The 22,218-nt window shown below is 43.4% G+C and overlaps 1 protein-coding gene and 2 long non-coding RNA genes across 11 annotated transcripts in view; all 3 read left to right on the top strand.

Annotated features, from left to right (window-relative positions):
- LOC132597370 (uncharacterized) overlaps window positions 1-10,376 on the top strand; it is a 46,717-nt gene extending 36,341 nt beyond the window's left edge. The window contains exons 3-4 of the long non-coding RNA XR_009564128.1: window positions 71-112; window positions 10,301-10,376. This is a non-coding gene — a long non-coding RNA (uncharacterized lncRNA). The remainder of the gene's footprint in view (window positions 1-70; window positions 113-10,300) is intronic.
- Window positions 10,377-10,435: 59 nt separating this feature from the next.
- Window positions 10,436-15,607, top strand: LOC132597371 (uncharacterized). The gene is made up of 3 exons (XR_009564129.1): window positions 10,436-10,515; window positions 12,962-13,129; window positions 14,649-15,607. It is a non-coding gene; the product is annotated as an uncharacterized lncRNA (long non-coding RNA).
- Window positions 15,608-15,769: 162 nt separating this feature from the next.
- HERC3 (HECT and RLD domain containing E3 ubiquitin protein ligase 3) overlaps window positions 15,770-22,218 on the top strand; it is a 137,805-nt gene continuing 131,356 nt past the window's right edge. For 6 of the 9 annotated variants that reach the window (XM_060299818.1, XM_060299813.1, XM_060299817.1 and 3 more), the window contains exons 1-2: window positions 15,773-15,926; window positions 18,314-18,376. The gene's annotated coding sequence lies outside the window, so the exon portion shown is untranslated. Of the gene's footprint in view, window positions 15,927-16,668; window positions 16,778-18,313; window positions 18,377-22,218 lie in introns of those variants that run through there. The other 3 variants (XM_060299815.2, XM_060299814.2, XM_060299821.1) reach the window with 2 other exon arrangements.

Genomic DNA, 22,218 nt, shown 5'->3' with positions numbered 1-22,218 from the left:
CTACCTTGGTTTGAAAATATTTTCCAAAGGTTTCTTCTGAACTCTCATTCACTCTTTTGTTTTTTCCCAGGTCCTGGAAGGATGACCTTGGTGTGAAAACTGGAGGGCTCAGGTATGAAGTCTCAGATATATCTAACCAAAGCTTTGACACATGCAAGTGTTTAATGGCCTTTGACATCCTCAGGCTTGGGACCTATGTTGGTCCCCAAATCTGCCATCTTTAACAATGACATTTAGGAATCTCCAGCAACCTATGCTTGTGCTGTAATCTGGCTCCAGTTTGAATAGACTTTAGATGCAATTTTTCTGTGTAGAGATATTTATCTGGGACTACTTTATTCCACCTAAACCAAATGAAAAACACGGAAAAACCTGTGAACTGGTATTGTTAAAATTAAATGCAAAATGGAGACCAGACTTGTAACTTCCGTGGCAGACAAAACCATTTAAGCCACAGAAGCAAAACTAAATGGAGGGCTTCCCTGGTGGCGCAGTGGTTGAGAATCCGCCTGCCGATGCAGGGGACACGGGTTCGTGCCCCGGTCCGGGAAGATCCAACATGCCGCGGAGCCTGTGCGTCCGGAGCCTGTGCTCCGCAATGGGAGAGGCCACAGCAGTGAGAGGCCCGCGTACCGCAAAAAAAAAAAAAAAAAAAAGCTAAATGGAGATTATTTCATGAACTTAGGTTATTTCTTGTAAATGCCTCTGATAATCATAAAAGAAATGTGTTGTCTTCCTAAATATGTTATCAGATAATCACTTTTAACCAACCCCCTACCATCTGGAAACCCCCATTGAAATAACCAATCATTGTAAAAGTTAAACGACTTCCTTATTTTCATTTTATAAATCATCCTGTAACATCACATCCTTGAGCTTCATATCAGTTTTAAAGTTGAAACCTCCCACTTCTCAAACTGTTCTTATATGCACAGTAACTCTTACTAAATACTATTTACTGATCTGGTGGTTTTAATTTTGCTATTTCTGGATTTTTGACAGTGTTATGGGCTGAATTGTGTCCTTCTAAAACTTATATGTTGAAGCCCTGATTCTTAGTACCTCAGAATGTGATTCTATTTGGAGACAGGATCTTTTTTTTTTATTTTTGAGGTACGCGGGCCTCTCACTGCTGTGGCCTCTCCCGTTGCGGAGCACAGGCTCCGGACCCACATGTCCAGTGGCCATGACTCACGGGCCCAGCCGCTCTGGGGCACATGGGATCCTCCCGGACTGGGGCACGAACCCGTGTCCCCTGCATCGGCAGGCGGACTCTCAACCACTGCGCCACCAGGGAAGCCTGAGACAGGCTCTTTAAAGAGACAGTCGAGTTAAAATGCGGTCATCAGAGAGGGCCCTAATCCAATCTGACTCGTGTCCTCATAAGAAGAGGAAATTGGGACGGAGATGCACAGAGAGGGAAGACCATGTGAAGACACAGGGATAAGACGGCCACGTACAAACCAAACAGAGAGATGTCAGAAGAAACCAGCCCTGCCAACAACTTGGTCTCAGACTTCTAACCTCCAGAACTGTAAGAAGACAAATTTTTGTTGTATAAACCACTCTGTCTGTGGTACGTTGTTATGGCAGCCCTAGCAAACTAATACAGTTGGTTTCCAAGTATGTGCTGAAAGGGCTGTGTTTCCAGTTAGACACATTCAATTTAGATAAGATAGTACCACACCAAAGAAGAAATCCTCCAAAACAATTGATTTTGACAATGTAGTTTTCCTGATAGTATCAATTCTACTCTACCAAGGAATAAGCGCTCGGAAATTCAGGGTTATGGCCGCCGTTCAGCTAGCGGCAGTTAATGGAGTATATGTGGCCTCAAGCCATCTTCTAACCGAAAATTGATTTATCAGTATGTAAAAGTGGTAAAGCTCTTCCTCTTCATGAAGGCTGTCATTAAAGTTACATAAATGGGGACATTTTAACCATAACCTCTACAATCGAAATAAGGTTGGGGGACTTCCCTGGTGGTCCACCGGTTAAGACTCCGTGCTCCCAATGCAGGGGCCCCGGGTTCCACCCCTGGTCAGAGAACTAGATCCCCCATGCTGCAACTGAAGATCCTGCACGCGGCAACGAAGATCCTGCGTGCCTCAAAGAGCACCCGGTGCAGCCAAATAAATAAGTAAATATTAAAAAAAACAAAGTCAGTAATTTGATATTGTTTTTTGAAAAAATATATTTTGGCAATACTTGTGGGGCATCGGATGCAAAAAGTATGGGGCAGGACTATTTAGGGAGAAAAAGAACAGAAACAGTGTTCACCGGATTTTAATTAAAACATTGTTTATTGAGTATTGCACTTTACTGGAGTGAAAGATATGTATATGTTATGAAAACTAATTTAAGACTGCTTTTTGCTCACAAAGAGAAACAGCTGGGTTTCAGCATTTGTGTGTATTCAAGATCAGTCTTCACTGAGAAAAAGAGACTCTATAGCCATTTGGGGAAGAAAATGAAAAGTCAGCTTACTCATCCGTCGTTAGAAAACATTCTTTGTGTGCACACGGAATGTGAATCTCATCAGGTTGATCACACAGCCACGTCCAGTTCTTAGGAAGCTTAATCTCTGGATGAGACGCCATTTTTAGTTGACTATTTTAGACCCCAAATTAGACATTTGTACAATATAACCATTTATTCACGCTGCTACCAGGCAGCATCACTAAAGACCTGTGAACCATGGACCGCGCACTTACGCTGATTTCCGGAATTCTGGGCAATTCTGGGAGAGGATGATAGGATGGTGACCCAAAGGGTGCAGAGCTTCCCTTCCCACATCTTTGCATGGATTTGAAATCTAATTCTAGCAACTCTGAGTATCTGAGAAAAGGAAAGTCCTCACTACAGATTTATTGATTGCCCCAGAGGAGATGCCCATGCCTTAATCTGCCCTTTCCAACACAAATGAGCAGGCATAAAGAGAAGGTAAAGATTTTAAAGGACACCTGACTTGCAGCCCTGGCAGCCTTTGCTAGCTGTCAGCGAAAACACTTGTGTTGTTCCAGAAACCATGGCAACCTCAAACTCCCCCTCCAGAATGGTTGAATTTCGGAATCTCTTCACCGTCCACCAGAAGGAATTTCCACCATCCGTGAAGCAACAAGACACAACTGAAGAATGAAAATAGTTGACAGATCACTGACATTAATCACTAAGCTATTAACATGTACACCTGTATGACCCTTTATAAATTGCAGGGCACTTTCCCCGTTTAATCCTGCCTCTCTCCCTGATTCACCTATATTACCTGATGGTTTCTTCCTACAGCTTTAACCTCAGGCAGCTGAAGAGTCTATGTTGACCAAGGCAGTGGTAGAGTTGCAGCACCTGACCCATCAGCTGCGGCCTGGCGTTCACTTCAGTGCTTTCAGTTAGACTCTGAAGCGTCTGGGTTGAGCCACAGCCTTTCTCCACTTCCCTCCACGTTGGCCTAGACCCATGGCTTCTGCCCCATTTTCTTCTTAAGTGTTTTGATTAACCTGAATCCCGTCCACTTGGCCGAGACCTTGATTGATCTAGAAACACCTGCCCCAGTGGGTGGTTTCTGTTCCCGTGCCCCACAGCAAGATACAAAGTGTATCTTGCTTTTCTTGTGGGACTGACCTGCCGTAGATGGACGCTGCCCTTCATCAGGCCTGAAATGGTTATGCCCCTTGGTCCACAGTGTTTGGGGTTAACACTGCCTTACCCTCAAGGATAAACCCTGTAATATAGCCAGTTCCTCTGGTTCTGCGCTCTCCCAGCCCAGGCTTCCACCCGCCTCCCTAGGGAGCCCTCTAAAGTTCATGACTTCTCACCAGTCAAGGGAGGGAGGCAGTTAACCTTCTGTTTCGGTTTTTGTTGCTTGTTTGTGTTAAAATGTTATTTTGATCTTCCAAATAATTTATGTAGCAAGCGGGGTATATATTTTAATCCCATTTGAGCAAAGCACCCCAGTGACTTTCCCTAATGCCACAGTGCTAGTAAAGTGGTGGGGCCAGGGCTTAAACCCAGGTCATGAAACCATAGATCTTTAGGGCTTGAAAGGCCTTTAAAAGTCATCTAATCCAACCAAGTAAACGAAACCTGGATCTCCTGCATAATATCTCTGCCAAGTAGTTAACTAGCCTGTGTTTGAATGCCTTCCCTCACAGGACAGCTCGGTTCATCTTTGGCTATAGTTCAGACAGTCATTTGTTTAATCATCCTCACACCCTTTAATTCATCAAACAAGTATTTCAGGTCCTAATATGGGCACCATCAGGTGTTATGTGGCCACTGAGGTAATTTCTGGAAGTAAATTTAGTTAAAGATAGAAAGTGGAAAGTTCTACAGGAGAGGTACTGATAAAGTGCTATGGAAACTGCTGGAAATTTCTTCCTTCTGCTGACCTGAAAACTGTCTTACTGTGTAGCTTCCAAAATTTGGTCTTAATTCTATTCTTCCCATTCATAAAAAAAAAAAAATACTTTTTTTCATTACAGCTAGTGTGTCATTCTTCAGTTGTTTCTCATAAAGGACTTCTCAGATCCTTTCTCTCTCCTGATTACTCCTCCCTGAACCCATTTCAGTTTGTCTATGAGTCTCTGAAAGGGTTTCCCTGTAGCTGAACAGAATGTGATGTGGACTGTTCAGAAGAGAAGTGAACTGCCATTTCTCATTCTGGATAAAATGATTCTGTAGGGCATGAAAACTATTTGGTGGCCACACTCATCCATTATTGTTTCAAACTGACTTTACTCTGAACTAATACCCACAGTGCCAGGTGTTGCAAAGGTAGGGTTGCGATCAGGATCCCACTCTTAAATGTCTTATCCTGTCAGACTACAGGGATACAGATAAGGACCTAAACTGGGGTTGAGAAAGAAGTAATGTAGAGTATGGAAGGCTGAATAATGGCCTGCCACAGATGTCCGTGTCCTAATGCCCAGAATGTGTGAATATGTCCTCTTATATGGTGAAACGGACTTTGCAGATGTGATTAATGATCCTGAGATGGGAAATTACCCTGGACTATCTGGGTGTGTCCAATGTAAGGACAAGGGTCTTTATAAGAGGGAGGCGGGGTGGGCAATGTTAGGAGAAGGTGATGTTACTGTGGAAATAGAGGTTGGGGTAATGTGGACACGAGCTCAGGAATGTGAGCAACTTCTAGAAGCTGGAAGAGGTTAGAAACAGATTCTCCTCTGGAGCTTCCAGAAGGAATCAGTCTTGCCAACGTCTTGATTTTATCCCTGTAAGACTCATTTAGGATTTCTGGCTTCCAGAACTATAAGAGAATAAATTTGTGTTGTTTAAGCCACTAAGTAGGTGGTAATTTGTCACAGCAGCAATAGGAAACTAACATATAGAGGAAGAGATGGATGTGAAAGACATTACAAAGGAAAAGTGGTGGTTTCTGATGAATGACTAGATGAGGGGAGCGGAATTGAGAATCAAAGAAATTCCAAGATTCTGAATCTAGATTACGAAGGCATTGGAAAGGGAATTAATTTCTGGGGGAAAAATGAGTCAATTTTATATATTTTGCTTGGGTTCCAGGGAGGGCATCCAAAATTAAGTTTACCTTATATGAGGGTTTGATTTTGGGGCTTCAGGAAGGGGCCCTTAGGAGGCAAAATGCAGCTCCCACATTGTCCAGTGATGTTTATATCACTTAGATCCGTTATATCAGAGGTGAAATCACCTCACTTAAAACTCCCTTCTGGGAGAGAATGGCCAAGTATTAAGCCTTATTGCATTTTAGTATGAATGTGCTTATCGTGTTCTTAGATTTGGTAAGTGGGTGAGGCAAAGAGTCCATGAACACTCTTAGAATGCCTGCCGAGCTACTCTTAGAAGTCTTATGTGAGTCATTAATAACTCTTATGTGAGTTATTAATTATGTGAGTATATGCACTGTTAATAACTCTTATGTGAGTTATTAATTATGTGAGTATATGCACCGTTTTTGTGGTGACAGTGTATAAGTTTCATCAGGTTCTCAAAAGGATAGAAGATCAAAAAAGAAAGTTAAGAATCATGTTCTACTCCTATGGGATATCAGAGGGTGGAAGAGGGCAGGCAAAGGGCAAGAGGAAGCAGAAAAGGCAACACATGAGAAATAGACTCACAGACATAGACAACAAACTTATGGTTACCAAAGGGGATAGCAGGGGCAGGGGGAGATAAATTAGGAGTTTGGGATTAACATATACACACTACTATATATAAAAGGAAAATAACAAAGACCTACTGAGTGGCACAGGGAACTACCCTCAGTATCTTGTAAAACCTTATAAGGGAAAAGAATCTGAAAAAGAATATATATGTGCATGTACATATGTACATATATATATCTGAATCACTTTGCTGTACACTTGAAATTAACACTAAATTGTAAATTAACTATACCTCAATTAAAAAAAAAGAAAGGGCAACACATGAAAACTCCACAGTCGTTCTTTTGCTGCCGCACAGTACTGCTAATTCATGCCTCTCTTTTCCCTTACTAGACCCATTTCAGGGCTTCTTGTGCTTCTAGAACCAGCTTGCAAAGCAGCTGCAGAGTTTTTTTGTTCTGTTGAGGGTTATTTTATTTGCTGACAATGTGTTCTTTAAAAGATTCTTTTTTTGGTGTTTTACAGAATATTTCATGTATTTTTAAAAAAATGGATGAAGAAATTTTATTTTCTTTTTTAAAAAAAATATTTATTTATTCAATTAATTTATTTTGGCTGCGCCGGGTCTTCATCGCGGCACATGGGATCTTTGTTGCTCCATGCAGGCTTCTTAGTTGAGGAATGCACGTGGGATCTAGTTCCCCAACCAGGGATTGAACCCGGAACCCCTGCATTGGGAACTCAGAGTCTTACCCACTGGACCACCAGGGAAGTCCCTTAGTTTTCTTTTTTAAAAAATATTTATTTATTTACTTATTTGGCTATGCCGGGTCTTACTTGCAGCACGTGGGATCTTTAGCTGCAGCATGTAGGCTCTCTTAGTTGTGGCGTGCGGGATCTAGTTCCCTGACCAGGGATCGAACCCGGGCCCCCTGCATTGGGAGCACAGAGTCTTAACCACTGGACCACCAGGGAAGTCTCTCATCTATGTTTTTTAAAGGGGTTTTCTAATATTACAAATACTAGTATTTCCACAAAGTGAATATTAAAGTATAACTCAATAAATAATTATCATTGGTAATCTCTTTTCAAAGGTGAGACATAGAAAGCTTAGGTAGCTTTTTTTTTTTTGGAGAAGTAAGCACTTCTTTTATTCACTATAACCCCTATGAATCCCAAACCCACAAGGTCCACACAAACAGAATAATAATCGTTTAAAATATCTCATTTCTTTTTCCATTGTGGCATTACTTTTTTTTTTAATTCGAACAGAAAGTCACGAAAATTATAATCATCCTCATCAGTTCACTCAGTCCCATGTAATTAATTTTTTTTATCTTGATCTTTTGTTAGCACTTTTATGAGTTCATCAGTTTTCCATTAGAGTTCTGAGAATGCTTATTTATTCAGTTCAGCAGTAGAGTCAGTTACCAGAAACCTGTACTTGTCAGAGTCTTTTCCATGAATTCCTTGAAGATGAAACTCTTTTATAGGAACATTTTTGTGAAAGCATCAGAGTACACCCAGAACTGTCTGTATATGGCAAAAGACTTAAAAATGCCCACGGTTAAAGATTTGATGAAAGTTCATAATAATGCAATCGACAAGGAAATTTAGTTATTTCTGAGATATACATTTTAAAGTAATAACTAGAATTATGACTTATAACATTATACCAGAACATATAAGATTTTTAGGAATTTCATGTAATGTCTGGAACATTTATATTAACATATTTCCATACAAATAACCCAAAGAAAGTTTAGTATTAGTTTTTTTTTTTTTTTTTTTTTTGCGGTACGCGGGCCTCTCACTGTTGTAGCCTCTCCCGTTGCAGAGCACAGGCTCCGGACGCGCAGGCTCAGCGGCCATGGCTCACGGGCCCAGCCGCTCCGCGGCATGTGGGGGACCGGGGCACGAACCCGTGTCCCCTGCATCGGCAGGCAGACTCTCAACCACTGTGCCACCTGGGAAGCCCTTTTTTTAAAATTTTTTAATTTAATTTTATTTATTTTTTTATACAGCAGGTTAGGTAGCTTCTAATTAGCAGCAGCTATTTTTTTTTTCCAGTGAAATAAATCATCAAGAGTTGCCTAGTTGATCTCTAAGTAAAATGTTTCTGTAGTTAAATCTCAACGTAGCTTAGATTTACCAAGTCCATTGAATGCTTCAGAGGCTGATCTGGGGTCAGAGTCTCTTTCGTAAGCAATTTATTTAGGTAACTGGTTTTCCGTCTCTGTACAGATAAAAATGAAGAGTTTCCATTTTGTTTTGCAATAGAATGTTGACTTTTAAAAAAATAAAAATTATTATTGTCAAGATTTCCTTTTAATAATACAAAGGAGTGGACTAGGTTTGTAGTTGATGAAGTTTCCTATAGTTATGATTGATTTTCCTGGGTCCTCTCCATAGTCATGAAGTTTAACATTCAGAGCCTTGCTTTATGGGATAAATATTAATTCAATAAGAGAGTAAAATAAATTTAAACAATTTTCAGTTTCTACTATTATAGTCGAATCTAAAGGGTACCTGCTTTGCTACAATATCAAGGAAAATAGAAGCATTTGTTTTAGAAAAGACTAGAATTTCATCAAAGTCAAGGCTTGTATAAGTTCAGTCTTCTATAATTTATATGCTTTCTGAGTGAAACTGATATGGAACTATGACTTGATTGATATTGTAACAAAATATCACGTGGAAAGAGGCACTTTGTAAAACAGATTTGGCTAACCTACATTTGCTCACAAAGAGATGTCAATGCTTGTTAGGAAATCTAGCTGGGGAGTACAGCTCCCCACATATCCTGACTAAGAAGAGACTTTGTGGGCTTCCCTGGTGGCGCAGTGGTTGAGAATCCGCCTGCTAATGCAGGGGACACGGGTTTGAGCCCTGGTCTGGGAGGATCCCACATGCCGCGGAGCAGCTAGGCCCGTGAACCACAACTACTGAGCCTGTGCTCCGCAACAAGAGAGGCCGCGATAGTGAGAGGCCCGCGCACTGCGATGAAGAGTGGCCCCCGCTTGCCACAACTAGAGAAAGCCCTCGCACAGAAACGAAGACCCAACACAGCAAAAATTAATTAATTAATTAATAAACTCCTACCCGCAACATCTTCTTAAAAAAAAAAAGAATAGACTTTGTTAGTTCGGAAATGGCATTCTTTTTGATTGAGTTGGCACTTTGGGAAGAACACACGTGAAACTCTCAGAGGAAGGGAACTCTGGTCTAAGATGCCAGGTCAGTCAGTCAGTCCTGGCAGCCATCCTGGTGACAAGATGCCATAGCTAGACTACATTAAAAGCTTGTTACAGATGGTTTTTGTAGCAACTTACTTACCTTTGTAGCACAAACGGGATGGCTTAAAACAACAGTAATGTATTGATATTATCTCACTTTTGGAGGCTGAAATGAAGGTGTTAGCAGTTGGTTCCTCCTGGAAGCTCTGAGGGAGCATCTTTTCTCTATGCCTCTTTTCTCACTTCTGGTGGTTACTTGGCATTCCTTGGCTTGTAGATACATCACTCCAGTCTCTATCTCCATCTTCACAAGGTTTTACCTATGTGTCTCTGTGTGTTCACGCCGCCTTCTTATAGGGACACCAGTTGTTGGATTTAGGGCCTTCCTAATCCAGCATGACCTCATCTTAATGAAATGATTTACACCCGTAAAGACCCTATTCCAAATACGTTCACATTCTGAAGTTATAGGTAGACGTGAATTTTGGAGGGAAACTATTTAATCCACTACACCCCCTAACATTTACCCTCAGAAACATCAGTACATTTCATCAGAACATAATGTTAATAAGACCCAGGGTATATGTTTCACTCCAGGTACAGAGCAGGTCATTTTGTTTGGTTCTAGCCTGACAGGTATACACTTACCTTGAAATTTTATCCAGTTAATTAAAAAGGGAACCAGATAAGAACTTGGATGGAATAGTACAAACCTACCCCTAAAGGCGACAAAAGAACTCAAAGTACGTGCCTACCTGATGGTTGGTCATTACAGACAATTTCTTTGATAATGCCTGGGACATACTGCTACCCATAACAAGGTGATTAATGGCACAGGTGATCGGACCACAGTGGATGTTATAAATCAGTACACTGAGTTTTCTTTTTCAGAAATGGACAGTGAAGTGCGTTCTCTGGCTACCATTGCGGGATGACACAAATTCTGACACTCTGTCTGCTTTTCAGTTTTCTGTGAAACTTGGTGAACCATCAACTCATTGTCATTGGCTTGTGCATGTGCACTGAAGATTGACAAGATTAACAACAGTGTGAGTTTGTACAAGACTTCCTTTTGGAATCTTTTATTTTTGGCAAATGTGTGGAAGGACTGTGGGAATCACATGACATCAAACAGAATTTCAGCAAAGGACCAACAACTCCAATAATACATTTTTATGCATGTAGGTAATTTTTGATACGAATATTTAGAAACAGCTAAGCTAATTTTAAGGTAATTTTAACATTCTTAGCTAAGCTAATTTTAAGATTTTACTAGAAGATTTTTTTGTTTTATTTATATCCCACATGTTCTAGTTGATACCTAAGGTGGCTTACAAAATTAGTACAGTTAAAAAAAGAAAAAATGTAAACCAAAACAAAACAACCTCATTACTGGTGAAGGGATTCAGCAGAGGCCACTCAGACATTGTGTGTGTATTTAGCTAGTGTTATTGTTTGTCAGGAAGAATTGGCAATACACTACAAAGCCTTAAAGAGTCTGCCTTCTACCTAACCTGGCAATTCCACTTTCAGGAATTTATCTAAAGGAAGTAATCAAAAGTGAAGGCAAACATTTAGCTATGTTCACCATGTATGGCTGTGTTTCACTATTGTTTATAATGGCAAAGGACTGAAAATAATTTAAACATGCAATAAGCAGGAAATGGGTTAAGTTATAGTATATCTATTTTGTGGATATTTGCAATTGTTTAAAATGCGGTTGTAAAATAGTATTTAAATCTATTGAAGATGTTTAATATATTGTTAACTTCAGAAAACATGGCGTTAAATATTATGTATAAAATGAACCACTTTTAGAAATGTGCATACATGCATGGAGAAATGACAGAATATTAAGAACTAAAAATGGGCGGTGAAAGACCAGATGGTTTTTATTTTCTTTTTTCTTATACACATTTTAAACATCTTATATAGTATATATTTATTCCATTTGTAAAGAGAAAAACAGGTTGTTTTTTTTTAATTAGGTAAGAAAATGAGTACGATGGGAAAATGACATAGCAAAGTTAAAATGAACCTTGAAATGAGGTTACTCCTCAAAACGCATGCAATAAGATTCTGTACAGGTGGGACATACATTTTGCTCTAAGCTTTCAAAAGCCATTGGAAAAAGGGAAACAGAATCAGCTGTAGTATCTACAAGATAAGATACTATAGTATCTTATAAGTATAAGGCAAGAACAGTTTGTTGGTCCACAACTTGAAAGTAAATATAATGGCTGATTGCACTGAACTTTTACCCACATGTAGGATGAAAACAAAATGCCAAAGGCCAATAGAAAGTTAAATAACTGTTATAAGTTCCCCTTTATATAAAGGGGAGCCGTAAAGTTTGGAAACACAAACAATACTGTTTCATTTTTTTTACAGATTCATATTAAGTAAATTACATTATGTTATAGTATCTATCAACTACAGACAGAACCCCCTTGATTACTTATTTCTTCTGGAGTGTGCTAAAAGTATAGATTTACTTACTAAAAATGAGAGGGAGAAATCAGGCAACATCCTGCAGATGCCTCTGCTAGGATTAAGGAAAATGTTGTATTAACACACCACACTCATTGCAGCATCAACTATGCATTGCTACAAGGCTCTATTTCATGCAATCTTCCAGGACAAACCAAAGCTCGCCCTACAAACTTTCTTAGGAAATGCTCAACCATCCAATCTTGTTAATGTTAATTAATTTCAACCTATATGATGCTAGTGAGTTTCTTATATTTAAGGTGAGGTGCTTGTGTCTCATCCAAATGAGACGGTAAGATAAGAAAAACCAATGCAAACTTAAACTATGAATAGTTTCAAGAAAAACAAAGGAATAGTCATAATGGCTGTAAGATCTTTATGGTCAGGAATGATGCTTCTTGCTCAGCAGCTCTACATGTAGAAGACATTCAATAAATACTTAATGATTATTTGATTGATGGCAATATTGATTTACCATATCTTTCTTCCAAGTTATTTTTCACATTAACAAATTAATGCTGTGTATTACAGGACGGTTTTCAATAAGTTTAGATAGTTTATCCTGGGAATATATAGGCCTCTCAGATAAAGTGTATGAAGCAACCAAAAAAATGTGGAAAATGTTTTACAACCAATTTTCCCCTTGAGTATTGACTGACACAATGAGTAATTTGTTGGGGGCCCAGGGGGAACCAAGAAACCCTGTTGTGATTGTGTAACTTTACAGGGTGCATACCCATTACCTGTTAAATAATCAGAGCTTTCCCTTCCTAGAGATGAAGACACCTATTCTTCAAAAGTATGCCTGTAAGACAGAATGTTGTGGCTGACTTGGTTTTTTCTCTACCTGTTTTTTGGTGGTTTTTTTGGTTTGTTTTTGACTGCATCGTGGGGCTTGCGGGATCTTAGTTCCCTGACCAGAGATTGAGCCTGGGTCACTGCAGTGAAAGCGGCTGAGTCCTGAGTCCTAACCACGGGACCGCCAGGGAATTCCCCTTTTTCCCACATGTTTAATCTGATACCAGAAGTCTGTCCCTGTGTAAATTTACCAAGTGACGTTTGTCTGCCGTGCAAATAGGTAAACACAGAGAACAATAATTATTAAACAGTATTCCTACTGCACTGAATTTCTTTCAGTTCAAAAACAGACACATGCATTTCAAGAAGGGAGATGTGAAGAAGGGAGCACATCGCCGTCTGTTCCGCTGGAGGTGCAGCAGCCCTGGGAATTAGCCCCTGTCGCTGGGGATTCCTCGTCTGCCCAGTGCTGGACCACGACCACGGGATCCCTTCTGCCTGTCAAGGGTTAGGGTTAGAATTTATCACAGTTTATTTATTTGTTTGTTTATTTTGGGTTTGCCAACATTTTTGAATGTAAACTTTTCAAACACACAGAAAAGTAAGAAATAAGGTACAGTGAACACCATCTACCCACCACATAGAACCTATACTTAACATTTTGCTGTACTGGATTTATCACATATCTATCCATCCCTTCATCCATCCTTCAATCCATCTTTTTTGTTTGTTTGTTTTGTTTTCGGTACGTGGGCCTCTCACTGCTGTGGCCTCTCCCGTTGCGGAGCACAGGCTCCGGACGCGCAGGCTCAGCGGCCATGGCTCACGGGCCCAGCCGCTCCGCGGCACGTGGGATCTTCCCAGACCGGGGCACGAACCCGCGTCCCCTGCATCGGCAGGCGGACTTTCAACCACTGTGCCACCAGGGAAGCCCCAATCCATCTTTTAAAGTATACATTTCAAAATAAGTTGCTGACATCAGATACTTCCTCCTAAATACTTCAGCATACATAGCATTAATTGGAGCTCAATTTTGTTTACAGTTCTTGTTGGGGTTAAATATTTTATTTTTAACATGAATGTTTTTCTTTTATAAAATTTCTCATGATTAGCCACTATCTAACCCTTGGTATGGTATTTGGTTAATGTTTGCCTCCCCCTCCAAGGTAACAGGGACTGGGCCGTTTTGCTCACCAACGTATCCACAGGGCTTGGTATTATAGTAGATGCTCAATATACAGTGTATTTGTTAGGGAACATGTGGAAGTCAGAAAGAAATGGATGGAAGACAGCTATAGAAATGGAAAGAAAAAGTAAACCATGGCCTCTTCAAGCCAGTTAACATATCTGCTATTATGACTATTGTTGTTGCTGGGGCCATTTAAAGCCATTTTGGTAAATGGAGCAGGACATGCCTGCTAAGGAAACTGCCGTTTTATGTTGGTTCAATGAAGAAAATAAAATGAAGTACTGTGTATCTTCACTGATTGTTCTGCACAGGAGTAAGTTCCCAGGTTTCTGGCTGTTTATTTGGTAAGGATGCTTAGAGTACCTCAGTTTGTAATTTAGACATCACTCCTATCTCAACTCCAGACTTAAGTCTTTGATAAGCAAGTTTTTCCTCAAGACAACATTTCATATGAAAAACACCTGAGCCATGGGCCAGAGATATTGACCTAAATGCTGCCTGATTACCAGTGAAAATACAAATTGATGACACATGAAAATAGAATCTCACTCCTTCTCAACCAAGAGGAACCCCCCCTTCCCACCATGACTTGTCTTTGGCCATTCCTCCAGTTCTTTTTGGTGATACCATCTCTGAGTTGGGATTATGTCTTTGTGAGAGACGTGGACTTTTGTGAAACTGCCACGTCTCTGGAGCATAAGGAAATTGTGCTAATCTTGTTGTCCCCAGTGTTTCTAAAGGGTCCAGTGTGATTCAGACTTCAAAGGTTGGAATCGTTTTCTTGTATGTCCGTCAGTTTCCTGGTAACTGAGATTGTGCTTTCTTCTCTTGTCTCAGGAGCATTTGACAACCTGCTTATGTCACCGAGAACACATATGCCGGCCAACAGTGCCCCGTCCCCAGGATATACTACTTCCCCAAACTTCTTTTCTGCTTGGTCAATCTGTTACATTCTCAAGAGAAGATAACTGCAGACCTGACCTGACCTGATTCGGGCCTCCTTGGGAAGAATCTGGCCTCGAAGGAACTTCCCGGCTCAAATGGCCGGTTACAGACATTCTTCCCCGAGTAAAGTCATTCCTTTGGGTTAAAGTAGTACTTTCTTAGCATTCTGCTTCTGTGTTGCAAATTTCAGAGGAGAAGCGGCGGTGGGGTGGGGTAGACTCAGGAGGTCACCTTTGTGAGAATGTCTTCTTCACAAGATTATCTGCATCAGACATGGACCAGGGGAGCTCGGAAAGCCCTGTAACCTCGGGTAGGGTGAGAAGGAAGCGCTGACATTCAGTACCAGGGAAAGTGTGCGAGGACAAACTTCTCCATCCGTTACTGGGCTTCAGGCCGCAGGGTGTCTTTCAGACGAGAAGATTCACGTTCCCCCCGCCACCGCGCTCCAGTCTTCCCCAAGCCCTGCCGCGGCGCCGCTCTCCTGTTCCACCCCAGCTCTCCACGAGGTTCCCAGGAAAGCGCCGACCTCTTTCCCGCTTCTCCTCCCGCGCAGCCCGGCGTTCGGCTCGGCGCTTCCTCCAGTCCTCCAAAGGCGAGTGGAACAAGACTCCACCGTGGATAGAATACGACGCTTAAGAACTCCGCCTCAACTGCCCCCCTCTAGGTTTTCCCCGCCGTGCCCAAGGCTTTTGGTCACCTCTGCACAAATTTAGTAAGACTGAGAGCTCAGAACCGGGAAAGCCAACCGCGGATCCGTCTCGTTCCCCTGCCCGCCAGTGAAAAGCAGTCCGCCTCCGGCGCGGGTGCTCTGCATCCTGTAGTCGGCTCTTGGCCGACACACACCTGCCCCGCCGTCCTCTCGACAGGCCCGCCGGTGCCCTCAGCTCGGCCCGCCCCCTCCGCCCTCCCGGGCCTGGGCCTCTCCCCGCCTCCCGCCCGCGGACCTCGCCGCCCCGCCTCGGGCTCCGGCGCGGCCGCCGGGGGTGCGGGCCCGCCCCAGAAGGGCGCCCATTGGCCGTGCGCGCCATCCTTCACCCGGCACATTCCGCCGCCCGCAGGCTTGCGGGGAAACTTCCTTATTATTGTGACGCCGAAATTGGAGAAACCCTGAGCCGGGTCGGTGGAGCCGTCACCGTCGGAATCCCGCGCGGCGGTTCAGCGGCCGCCGAGGTGCGCGGGGCGCGGGGGCCGGGTTCCAGGAAGGAGGGCACCGCGGAGCCGCGCCGCGGCACGGCGGTCCGCGCGCGGCTCTCGGAGGGGCGGCTGCCGCTGCGGCTGCGGGGCGCCTCCCGCGACAGCCCGGGGCAGGTCGCGCGCGGAGGTCTGGGCGCGGCGCCTGCAGTGCCTGCGGGGCGCGGGCGCGCGGGGGCCTCGCGCGCGCCTCCCCGGCGTCCTCGGGGCGCTCCCTGTGACCTACAGAGCCTTAGCGCCCGGGGAGGCCGGAAGCCGCTCCAGAGACTGGAGCGCCCCCCACCCCGACTCGGCTGCCTGCGGATGGGGAGGAACTGCGACGCCGAAAGTCAAAAAGAGGATCCTCCCCTTCCTCCCCACCCGCCCCTATTTAAATTCTGGGGCTTCGGCGACACCGCTGCGGCGAGGGGCGCAGACTCTGCCCCGCGCAGTGGGAGCCGCCGAGGCCTCTGCGCTTGGGGGAACCCCGGCGGCCGCGAGGAGTTGGCGCTGGGGACACGGGGGGCTCGGCGGCCGCGGTGACAGCGCCACCCACCTGACCGAGGCGGGGCTCGGTTTGCCTGCCCGGAGTCCGCCTCCTGGGCGGAGCCGGGGCGAGGGTGTGTGCGGACACGTGTGTGTGCGTGTGTGTGGGGACACGTAAGTGCGCGGACGGGCGCGGGGGTGTCAGGAACTGGGGCGTGCGGGGGCAGGTGGCGCTTTGAGTCATCTGCGAATGTGTGGAGTGGGCGCACCGGGCAGCCGACCGAGACTAGCCTGTGTAACCTGAAACAGACGAGCCGGGGAGGGCTGTAGAGACCGCACCTAAAGCAGCTGTGCACTGATTCGGGGTATGCGCCCCGGGCTCCGGGATATGTGTATTTGAACTTTGCTTTTGGTGTATCAGCGTTTCTGGTTGTTTTGTGATTCCGTTTTACTTTAGCTTTTTAATTAGCCCCATCTGGAAGTACCTTAAATTCAGAGCTAAGCCTTCCAGGATTTTGCTTTTGCATTCATTACGCACGGAATGCTTTAGGAAAGACGGTTCAAGCGCTCTCTTCCATTTTTGTGTCCCCTGACTCTTTCCACAAATAGGAGGCTATTTCTAGAACATTTCATCTGATGATTTGATAACATCGAGTAAGCTGCTTTTTTAACTCCAGATTGAGGAGAAAGAAAAGTGAAATAAAATGAGGATTAACACCCTTTTTAAATGCAGTGACTCTGGAGAGAGATGCTGTCTTGTTTTAGTAGCAGATTACTGTGTAGCTCTCCCTTTTCCTACTTTCCTTTACCCTGGGGGGGTAAGGGGGGTGGCATTATAAACCAGAAAAGAGGAGTAGTGTACTTAACGCCCTTTTAAAGCAAAACCGATGAATTACACATCGTTGACCGCGTGGAGGCTAGGAACCTTCTGGAGAAAGGATGCAGGAATCAAGGAGGAAGACTTGAAATCTCTTTGGCAGAACTCCTCCCTTGGCATGAAAAAAAAGAAACACAGTTGGTTAGCAGGCAGTTTTACTTTTCCAGTTAGTAGTTGGGATTTTATTTTTGAAAAAAGAAACAGAGATTCCAAAATGTTCCAAATGGTGTGGTTGGAGCCATTGGTTAAAGCATTTCATTCCGAGTAGCAGATTTAAATTTCTTAAGATTTGCATAATAATTTAAAACTTTAAAAAAATACATAATGAGAGTTGTACCACTACTGGAGATACAAGATAGTTTTGCTGCAGTCTCAGAAATAGAAGTAATAGTTTCCAAATTGAAAGGCAGCTTCTTACATTATATAGAAATAAAATTATGATGCTAGTATCTTAGAATCATGCAGTACTGTACTTTTCTTTTGAGAGACTTAAGGTGCCTGTCAGATAGTCCCATCTTGTTTTGCCTGAAAGAGGATGCGGTGATGAGAAGGAAGGAAAGTCGAGAAAGACATCAAAACGGCTGTAGCAAAATAAGCTATAATGTGTGTGGTACATGAAAAAATGGAGGAAAAAAGTGAATTACTTTTCAAAAATGCATCTTTTTAAACCTAAACGGGTGGTTTTAAAATAACTTTATTTTTACATCTACTACAAACGCTAGGAATTTTTAAAGGTGCGTCTCTAAGTTCACTTCTAGCATCATGCTCTAACCAACTGAGCTGACTGTCCAGTTGACTCTAACTTCACGTTTAGAGGTGACATCTTCATAGTTGGTCAGTGGTTATCTTATTGGTGTTTAACTAAACTCCAGTCCTGAGATACAATGTTGGGGGAATATTCAAGCTTGCATAATTTAAAGATATTCTTATTTTCAGAAGTTTGCTTTTCATTTTGTTTTCAATAACATGAAAGCACTTTGTAGCATTCTGTATTAATGTTAATTGTTTTTTCTTTAACTTGCAGATCTGCAGTGTGAGGTGGAACCATTCTGGCTTAAGTACAGATGCCAAGTGTGTGTGACCTGTGGTGAGTTACTTAATTTCTCTGAACCTCAGGTTCCTCATCTTGTACTTGGGAATAATATCTAACTCACAGAATCGATAAGAAGATTAAACAGGATAATCTACGTAAAGGACTCGGATTAGTATAGCTGCCTAGAGAGGGACCTTAACAAATCCTTACTGATTTCTTTCACTGTGACGGAGTGAAGAGAACAAAGTGAGCCCAGGAAGTAGGAGACCTAGTTTCTGGTCTTGGATTCAACCAGTTACTTCTCAGAGGACCAAAGTTAACTTCAGCTGCCATTCAAATGAGGTTAGGAATGTCAGTCTCTTGCCTGGAGGTTGGATCGAATGGATTTTTACGGTCTCTTTAATAAGATGACCCCTTTGATGATATAACTCTGCCCCCTTTAGACATTTACCACAGTTAGAGACAGCACTTGCTGGTGTCAGGGGCGTGTGTTTCTGTGTGTGAGCCAGTAAGTGAACTAGACTCACTGTAAGTTCCGGTGAATGTGGAGGAAAGCCTGGCTAACTCTGTTGAGGTGGCCTCACGCATCCCTCCTGTCTCTGGCTTACACAGGTTGGTTATAGCTGTAGTTGCCCACGAATATCGCCAGTGATTCAGCTAATGTGAGCTCACTTACTATGTGCAACGTTCTTCTTTTAACATTTGTTTTTAAAATTGGAGAAGGAGTATAGCTTGGCTTTGTTATATTTAAGTGGTGGTATAACATCACGTTTAAGAGCGTGGACTTTGGAGTCTGGGAGATGAGATTTGAATCCTGCCTTTGCCACTTAAACTAAGTAAGTTTCCACCACAGCTAGTACTTATTTACATGCTCTTGGTCAAGTGACTTAACCTTGCTAAGTCTTGAGGTTACAGTAAAGGGCAAATTAAATAATCTATGTAAAGTTTTTAGCACAGATTCAGACACACGGTAGGCTTGCAGTAATAGCAACTATTACTTTTTCTTCATTCAACAAGTATCTGTTGAGCCCTCCCTTGTGCCAGACACTAGTCTAGTCTCTAGGGGTAGAGAAATGAGCAAAGAGGCTCAGTCCTTCCTTCATGCAGCTTCCGTTCCTCGATGCTAGCATTGAGAAACACCATTATTTAATGACAGCTTGGATCGTAAAAGGCGTTCTGCTTTCAGATCCGCTAAAATGTGGTGAGGGCAGAGCACATTGAGAATGGAGGAAATACATTGTTGTTTTTTTGTTACTGCTTAGGGAATGTGTATCTAACGGAACCGGGCAAACAAAACTGTTATAACAACTTTAGATTGTGGGAGATCTGGTTTTCTCAGTTTCGGGTTCAGTTTTCTAGGCACTTATGAAGCATCTGCGGCGCTCCTTTGTTATGCTGGGGACGGGAGATACACAGATGAGTAAAACCTGGTTCCTTACATGGAGAAGCTCTCAGTCTGCTCATGGATGGGGAATTGGTGGGTGAGATGCAAGAAGCAGTGATCTTACCTCAATAGTACTTTTCGTTCTTTAAAAGACTGTGAAGTGTCTGAAAGCATAAAACAGTATGTGTAATAGATGTTCTCCAAACAACAATAACAGGACAGAAGCAGAACATCAACCACGCTACTGAAGCTCCCTTTGTGCTCCTTCCAGAAGGTCCCCTTCCTTGTCACATATACACAGGTCTCTCTCAGTCTTTGTATTGATCATTTTTTTGCTTTTCTTTCATAGCTTTAGCACCACTAATGTTTTTATCTCCAAATACTTGTTCTACTTGTGTTTGGACTTTGTAAAGATGCATCACGTTCTGAATTCTTCTGTGAGTTTTTCCCCTCCTCAACACCATTATTCAGATTTAGCTGCACGGATGTTTGTAGATGGAAGTCATTGCTCTTCCACTGCTGTACAGCGTTCTATTTCACGTATGTGTTGCGGCTCATCCGTTTCCTTACAGATGGACACTTGGGTTGTCTTTGTTCTGTATATTTCAGATAATCCTGCAATGAATGTTCTTGTGCATATACCTTGGGGCATATATTCCTGAGTTTCTTGCTGCATTGTACAGTAGGATAGCCACTAGCTATGTGTGACTACTGATATGAAAATAATTAAAATGAAATGAAATTAAAATGTCAGTTCCTCAGTCACATTAACCACCTTTCAGGTGCCCAGGAGACACCTGTCGCTTGTGACCACCACACTGGACAGTACAGACATGGAACATTTCCATCACAGAGTTCTCAGTTTCCAGGTTTTACTCATCTCTATCTCCAGTGCTCGGCAGATCGAAGGAGCACTGTAGACACTTGATAAGCTGGACCGTGCTGGTCGTGTACCTAGGAATGGAATTACTGTGCCGTGGGGTTACAGCTTCATCTTCACTAGAACCAATGCCCACTTGTTTTCCAAAGTGGTTCTGCCAACTTACACTCCCACCAGCTGCGGGTCAGAGTCCTGGTTGCTCTATATCCTTGACTCGGCACTGCCAGACTTTTTAATTCTTGCCAGTCTGGTCAGGTGTCTTTTTCTGAAGGCAGACGGAGCCTTATGCAGACAATGGAAAGATCATTCTTCTAGTTGTACAAAGCCCAACACCAGGTAGTAAAGAAGCCCCCACCTGTGCAGGGATCATCAGGGGAGGGGTAGGAATGTTTCCTGTGTTGGCTAAAAGGGTCAGAGGACCAAAGTCCAGCTGAAGGGAAAGAGAGAAACCAGCAAGGAGTGGATTCACACTGTTGAAAACTTCTTTCTGCCTTGTGTGCCGTTTCCGCCTGTGGTAGTAAACTTCGGGCAATAAAGTATGTCATGAGAATACATCTTCTTTGTTACTGGAGTTAATTCTGCATGGGAATTTTGGCTCCAGATTTATTCAAAGCTTGGATTTGGGGAGTGCCTGCGCAGCACTGAAGCCTGGGACATTCTCTTTCCCTGCTGTTGGAAAAGACCCTCCCTTCCCCGTACACCATGTAGGTAAAGTCTTCTGAGCTTATGTGAAACAAAGCTTATCCCTATCGTAAATGAGATTAGAAGTCCTGCCTGAGTGTTAGTTAGGTTTTAGTGACTTTCAGAGAAATAAGAATCAGTTGTTAGGCTGATGTTTGCACAGTCTGATTAGTAAGACAAAGTTTAGGAATTGCAGCTTGTCTTGTAGCATTCAGCTCTCTAGGACTGATCAAAGGAGATTTATCTACCCCCCCCCCCGGCCTCCCCAGAATTGAAAAGAAAATACATACAAAACACTTTGTCCTTGCAACCTCGACTTTCCTACGTGTGAGTTATGCCAGCCGGGGTAGCGCCGCCTTGCCCTAGCACAGATCTGGTGGAACAGCAGACGCTAAGCACAGGAGGAAGGGAGTCACACCCCAGCCCGCTGGGGAGCTTCCCTGCGTGCTGAGGACCCAGAGCAGAGTCCTGCACCTAGAGCAGGTGCTGCAGCTGTTGACAGCGACCGGCCACCTGCACTGAGTGCCGGGCCCCCGTGCTAAGCGCTCGTTACTCACATCCTGTCACTGGTCCTCACAACAGCCCTGTTGCTCTTCTTGCCACTTTAGGGACAGGAACCAGGCTTAGAGTGTTTAAATATCTTCCCCAAGGTTTCACAGCTAGGACGTGGTCACTCTGGGGCTTGAACTTTGGTCCTTTTGACCCTTAAGCCCTGCTAACATTATCCTGAGTCTTTTACCAAAAATAGATGAGGAGAAGGGCTGGGAAAAGTACGAGATGTGACATGGAGGGAAGGAACGGAAGGTCCATCTTTCTTCTTTTTGTTTTGCGACGGGGAGATAAGGGGCAGGAAATGGAGGGGCCGGACCGAAGTGGCCCAGGACAGCCAAGGTGGCGGGTGCGAGTGCTGAGCCGGTGTGTCGTCCTGTATTCTTCTGTAGCACCTTTTAT

Source organism: Globicephala melas, chromosome 5, assembly GCF_963455315.2.
Source record: "Globicephala melas chromosome 5, mGloMel1.2, whole genome shotgun sequence".
Taxonomy (NCBI): domain Eukaryota; kingdom Metazoa; phylum Chordata; class Mammalia; order Artiodactyla; family Delphinidae; genus Globicephala; species Globicephala melas.
The sequence above is the reverse complement of the archived record's forward strand: the minus strand, read 5'-3'. Positions and strand labels throughout refer to the sequence as shown.